The following is a 7,409-nucleotide window of genomic DNA, read 5'->3' on the forward strand; positions in this document are numbered from 1 at the left end:
TTCTTTCTTCCTCCCTTCCTTCCTTCTTTCTTATATTTCTCTTTCCCTCTTTCTGTCTTTCTTTCCTTTCTTTTTCTTCCTTCCGTCCATTCTTTCTTTCTTATATGTCTCAGAAATGGGAAGCTCGGGGATCTTAATGTAGTAGGGTGGGGGAGGAGCGGGAGGTTAAATAAACAAATTTGGCTTCACTTCCTTGTGCAGCAAGAGAGAAAGTTGCCTGAGACTCTCCTGGGAGAATGCCCCCTTCAGATTGCTGGAACAGCAAGTTTTAAGGCAAAATCAAGCTTCCTTGTGCGGCAAGAGAGAACGTTGCCTGAGACGCCGCTGGGAGAATGTCTCCTTCGGGTTGTCCTCTTACCATCCCCCTGCCACCCCCCTTGCCTCTTAGCTCCCCCTGCTGACCCCCTTGCATCTTAGCTCCCCCCTAAGTCATCCCACCATCCCCCAGGGGGCGGTACTGCCACTTTGGGAACCACTGATTTACAAAAACAATAACTGGATTTACAATAGATGCTAAGCCGTAGCTGTCACATCACATCCTGAAGTTGTGCAGTGTTGCAACAATTGTGCTCATGTTTATAAACTAAAGAGCATGTGCACAGTACCATTTCCCATTCCAAGCTTCCATGAATTTTTAACCAGGGATGGAGGATAACATCTCATTGAGTCATTTAATCTAGAGTTTCTAACTATGTGTGGGTATATGAAGGAGTGTGAAAATTAGAATCCAACATGATTAAACTTTAATTTCAGTATCCAGAAATCAGCAGTTGTACCTTTTTCTGGATAACATAATGGATTCAAGAAAGCTTTTCTAGGAGTAAGATGATTCTGCATTCTTGGTTATTGACATGCAATAGTGACTATAAATAAATATCAGACAATATTTATTCTCTATAGTTTTTAACATGAGCACAATCTGAAGATTAAGAAATGTCTAGAAATGCATATGTATATGAGAGTACATACCAGTGGTGGGTTCCTGATCCCATTGCAACCGGTACGGTGCAACGGGGCCCGGCATCCACGAAATGAATGCACACAGAACACATGTGTACTTACCACCTGCGATGCTCCGCGATGCCTCTGCGACGCTCCAGCTGCTTGGCGGAGCGTCACGCAGGGACAGTATGCTCCATGTGCGGAAGCCCCGAAGAGCTCAAATACCAGTAAGGAGTGCGGGCAGGCCCTCCAGAGCACCATACCAGAACGGTACCCAGTGTACCTGGCAGGCACCGGTATGCCCGTACCGGGGCATACCGGTCATAACCCACCACTGGTACATACGTAAAGAGAGACAGAAGTTTATCTTTCTGTGCCAATGACCATGTGATGCAGGTTTTTTTTAAACTGTGTTTTATGTAACTCTGGAGTTTTTCAAGAACCTGACAGGATTCCTCAAGAGAGTAATAGAAAAAATAAATTAAATCCAATATCTATGGAATTTTTTTAAAAGGAAAAGCAATCATGCCCAATCATTGAACATTGTTTGCTTAAAATTCTAATGTCCCATGTAATTGTGAAATTCATGTTTTATTTTTTGTACATTGAAAATGCTAATTTTGTCTTTATAATAATTTACATTTTAAACTTACAGTATGAATTTTCTGGCACAGTAATTGTGGAATCTATTTTTGTGAAATTCAAATAAGACACAATCATAACACACATACCAACCACAAGTTGTATTTTATTGCTAATTTTCTAGCAATAGAACTTTGCTGGAACAATGGTTCTAGGATTTTTTGTTGTCCTTGTTTAAATATAGTTTCTGTAATTGGATAAAAATTAAAAATCTGTACTGTGATAAAAAAAATAAGAAGGAATGACATCTTTGTTTGAATGTATGATGTACAAGGACAATAATGAACATAAGCATACGCAATAGTTGATTGGTGGGATCATACATAATTGAAAACAGTGATATACAAATATAAATGGTTGGTAAAAAAATTTCATATTGAGATATGTGATTATATAAAGGTATATTGTTATTAAACAGACAATCAAGAATGTAAAAAAAAAGAATACTCTTTTTTTTTTATTTCACTCCATTCCCAACTTTGAATGTTTTTTTAGGCTGAGCTCCCAGATGACTTAAAATAGAACAGATGAAAACAGCAAAACATCAAAGAGATAAAGTAGGAATGATAATGTACTGTCACTTCCATGACATTTTCTGCATTGAAAAAACAACAAACTTGCCTCTTTTACATGTGAGACAAGTACTCAGATAAAATACTTGTGGTCCACATTTTCTGGATATCATGCACTAATACTTCGATGCTTAAAAGAAAATATACTGTTACAATTGATGGGAAGGAAAGGATTTTTGCATCAACTAAGCATAGATAACTTATCAAGCTGCAAAAGTTAAATATTGTGTGGAACAATGCACAACTAGGCACAATGCTTTTTACTGAGCAGGTAAAAATTTCAAGAGAAAATGGAGGGCTCTTACTCCTTTTCTGCTAGTCAAATTCCCCCAATAAATTTCAATTGTTTATTTCAGCTGTGGCATAATCATAATAACGACTATGTGTGATATATTTGTGCAATATTTATCTAATTGAGTTGTTGATATAAAAGTTTGTATAACCTGCCTGTGAGAATTGATCTGGCATTGAGCAAAGCTCTTTTGGATATGGTATTGTATCACCAGTGGCCATAAGAAAGGAACAAAAGCCAGATGGGACAATGTTCTTAGAGTGCTTGGGATAAATTTCTAAGTTCTAAAATCCTAATAAAGTTTCTAATATTGTTACGTATAAAGAAAATTACTTAAAGTAACATAACAGACTCAGCATATTCAATACAGGAGAGCAAGATTAATAGGTTAAAAAATAAGACTGACAGTAGGGGACTGCATTGTCAGATAGGAGTTTTTTGTTTAAATTTGGACAATGTCTTCCGGCTAGTTACAGCATGAAATTAATGTTATAAATCCACTTATTATATTATACAAAGTATTTTATATTAAATATATTTTACTTTGATTTTGGAAATTCATCTATGTAGGTTTAAAAATTTGGAGAGAGCAGCTGCTTGGTTTAATTGACATAAGGAAATAAAAGGAAAACATATTTGTACTGAATCATCACATATATAACAATGACCTTGTTTATTGTTGCCAAATATTTTTTTCCTATAAAACATGTCACAGGTAGCTATTATTCAATAACTATATTGCATTTAATTGGTTAAACAGTTGATTTTCATAAAGTTTGATGATCTAGAGAAACATGACGGATTCAAAAGAGATGCTTCACAAAACCAAAGATCATATTTTACATACTTCTTTCAAATTGTTAAAGCAGCCTCATCAACCTTCAAAAAGATGCAGCTGGTGTAAATTAAAAAGAGGCCCATGCTTTATGCATCTCTGTAAGTTCCAAAGCATCTCTTTTGAAAGCTTTGTAAACCCCAATCATTTTTGCATGAGTTGTAATTTTTAAACTGGATTTGCATTAAGCAAATTCCATAATAAAGTTAATATCAGGTATAGCTTTGCTACGGTAATAGATGGGGACAGTCATCTAATAAGCTTTGAGGATATTAAATCTGTCTTCATGATAGCAAGAAATCAGCAATTTTCACAGGGGTTTTCCATCTTTCCCACTTTTACATTCATTCAACTTCACACATTTACAAAAGTGTTGAGGCTTGGATTGTTATACCTTGATATTGCTTTCATCACTCTACCCTGTGAGGACTATTAAAATTTAATTTAAAGTTTGTTCTTTAGAACATCTACTTCTGCTTCATTGACTATGCTAAAGCCTTTGATTGTGTGGATCACAACAAATTGTGGCAAGTTCTTAAAGAGATAGGAGTACCAGACCATCTTATTTGTCTTTTGAGAAACCAAGGAAGCAACAGTGAGAACTGGAAACGCAACCACTGATTGATTCAAGATTGGGAAAGGAGTCCGGTAAGGCTGTATACTGTTGCCCTGCCTATTTAACTTATATGCAGAGTACATCATGAGAAAGGCAGAGCTAGATAAATCAAAAGTTGGAATTAAGATTGCTGGGAGAAATATCAGCAACCTCAGATAGGCAGATGATACCACTCTAATGGCAGAAAATGAAGAGGAACTAAAGAGCCTCTTGAGGCGGGTGAAGAAGGAGAGTGCAAAACTAAAATCATCCGGCCCTCTCAATTTCTGGAAAATAGATGGGGAAGAAATGGATGTAGTGACAGATTTTATTTTCCTGGGCTCCAAGATGGGGAATGCATCCAAGAAATTAAAAGGTGCTTGATCCTGGTGAGGAAAGTTAAGGCAAATCTAGACAGCATACTAAAAAGCAGAGACATCACTCTGCCAACAAAAGTGCATATAGTCAAGGCTATGGTTTTCCCAGTTGCAATGTATAGCTGTAAAATTTGGACCATAAGAAAGGCTGAGGGCCAAAGAATTGAGGCCTTTGAACTATGGTGCTGGAGAAGACTCCTGCAAGTCCCTTGGACTGCAAGGTGATCAAACCGTTCAGTCTTAAAGGAGATCAACACTGATTGCTCTTTAGAAGGCCAAATCCTGAAGATGAAACGCCAATACTAATGAAAAGGAAGGACTCACTGGAGAAGAGCCTAATGCTGGGAAAGATTGAGGACAAAAGAAGACGTGGATGACAGAGAAGGAGGTGGATGGATGGAGTCACCGAAACAGTAGGCATGAGCTTAAATGGACTCCAGAGGATGGTATAGAACAGAAAGGCTTGGAGGAACATTGTCCATAGGGTTGCGATGGGTTGGACATGACTTTGCAACTAACAACAACAAAGTTTGTTCACAAGCTTATGTCACCTAAAGTTTCTTTGAAAACCTGCAGAGGCCTGATCTGGTAGAAGGCTGTTTTTGCCCCTCATTCCAGTTGCAATTAAGGCCTTAGCTGAACTATGCCTCAGAACTTCAAGAACAATCCCAAATTCCTTTTGAATCAAGTACTGTCCATTAGGTGCCTGGAATGAACCAATCAAATAGGCTCTTCCCCCATTCAGTGGGGTGCTAGGGCAAGAAACGGAATGATCTGATCACAACAAGGGTATAATTATAAGGTTCTGCAAATTCTGTTCATTTAGCCATTGTCCTATGATAGGATCCAGATCTAAAGGATGATTTCCATTGTGAGCTGGACCAGAAAGAATTGGGTCAGATCCATGATTCATGCCCTCCATCCATCTATTTTTCTTTCCATCACCACGATACAACTCCTTTCCTCTCCCTCATGACATAATAATGTCCTTCAACCTCCATCCTCCCTCCCTCCCAATCAAGGAGCCCCATCATATAACTAGATGTCACAGTTCTCTCAACCAATTGTAAGGTCTAAGAATCAGTGCTCCCAGTCAGGACCACTCCATTGCCCATCAGTCCACCACACCCACTCCCAGATACTCTGCTGTTACTTGGGTGGTTGGAAGAAACCAAAAACAACCACTCTTAATAACTTAAAGAGAACTAATATGTATCCTTACTGCCCTCCAGGAAGGAATAAACTGTTACACCTTAGGGATACCAGCTCATCCACATCTCTTATCAAAAGTCTCCTAATCTTAGACCTTCCATCCTCTAGTCTAGATTTTAAGATACTAAAGATCTACAATTCCAGAGAAGTGAAAGTGAACAAACAAGATAAGTTCTGATTTTTATTACTCTCCTCAGTGAAAATCTTTTCAGGATAGTCCCATGGCAGCCATAGGAAGCCAATTGGTTCTCTCATAATACTACTTCCAACTTTAACTCCAGCAGCCATTTAGTGCCAATGTCTGCATCTTGCAGAACACCAAAGTAAAACCTCCTCTAGTCAGCTTCATCTTAATCATGCAGCTCAAAAATCTCTTGCAGCTAGTCCAGAATGAGTGCCTCACTGATGCTAGCAATGATGAATGAACATGCCTAAAGCTGGCATTGCACCACCAAATCCATAAGAGCTAAACTACATTTCTTTATAATATAGAAAATGTGGGATGGCATCTCCACCAGATGGATCTGCAACTAGCTGACTAATTAGATTCAACATGTAGTCCTCAATGTAACTACATTTACATGGAGGGAAGCCAGCAGTGGAATACCTCAAAGCTCTGTCTTAGGCTCATTATTCTTCAACAACCTCTTAATTCGATAAGATAATAGAAGGGAAACTCATCAAACTACAGACAAGATTGTCAGAAGGATCTTAACAGACTTTAGCATTGGGACCTAAATAACAAGTTCAGTGGCGAGAATAAGTCCTTCAAGAAAGGACTTAAGAGCTGAGGTGGCACAGTGGTTAGAGTGCAGTACTGCAGGCCACTTCAGCTGACTGTTATCTGCAGTTCAGCGGTTCAAATCTCACCGGCTCAAGGTTGACTCAGCCTTCCATCCTTCCGAGGTGGGTGAAATGAGGACCCAGACTCTATGCTGACTCTGTAAACCGCTTAGAGAGGGCTGAAAGCCCTATGAAGCAGTATATAAGTCTAACTACTATTGCTATTGCTAAAGAAATCAAATGCACAGGTATAGACTAGGTGATACGTGACTCAACAGTAGTAACTGTGAAAGGGACCTAGTTGTCCTAGTGGTCCACCAGTTAAGATTCCAATGGTAACTTAAAGCCTTTTTTTCTTTTTGCATGTTGTAAGGAAGGTAAGTCAAACCAAATGCTAAACAAATCATACCTAGAGCCAGTATCCTAATTGATGCGCGATAGAAGGTATGAATTGTAAACTATGGATGGAATCTTACATTATTTCCAAATACTTTCTGTTTTAGATAATAAAATAAAAAGGTACTAAATGCTACAAACAATAAACAAATTATACATTTATTATGTGCTATTGAGATCTAGAGTCTGGTACTTTAGTTACATAAGGTGGTCCAGGAATAAGTAACTTTCCTAATAGGGTAGGACACTGCAAGCACAAAGGTGGGAAAATCAGGGCAATCTTGATCTCAATTGTTGATTTTGAATTAAAAATAGATTACAGTGTATTTCTACCTCCTTAGGAAGCAGAAGAAAGGTATTTAATGCATCATAAATGAAAGGTCAACAATGACCCTTGACCTTTTTTCTGTAATGAGGCTAAAATCTAGTGTTAACTGATAAATGATAAAACTTGGAATACAATACACTATTCAAGCCTTTGAGTTTGATATTATTATGGCCTTTCATTCCGTTCAGATGTCAAAACTATTTGGCTGACTTATAAAACAGTTGAAATGTAACCTTTGAATACTAATATAAACAATTTGGCATATTTCTATAGTAATACCCAGCCAAGACAACAGCTGCCTGACAAAATGAGTTCTTAATCAGATAATACCAAGCAAGAGACCAAAATGCTTTATAGCTGCTGCTACTCTGAAGACATTATGTCAGCATATAATATTTACCTTATTTTGTAAAGGCTTATTTTAAGTACATCATG

The sequence above is a fragment of the Thamnophis sirtalis genome, unplaced genomic scaffold, assembly GCF_051295495.1.
Source record: "Thamnophis sirtalis isolate CommonGarterSnake01/CBP01778 unplaced genomic scaffold, rThaSir2_p1.2 scaffold_8, whole genome shotgun sequence".
Lineage (NCBI taxonomy): Eukaryota > Metazoa > Chordata > Lepidosauria > Squamata > Natricidae > Thamnophis > Thamnophis sirtalis.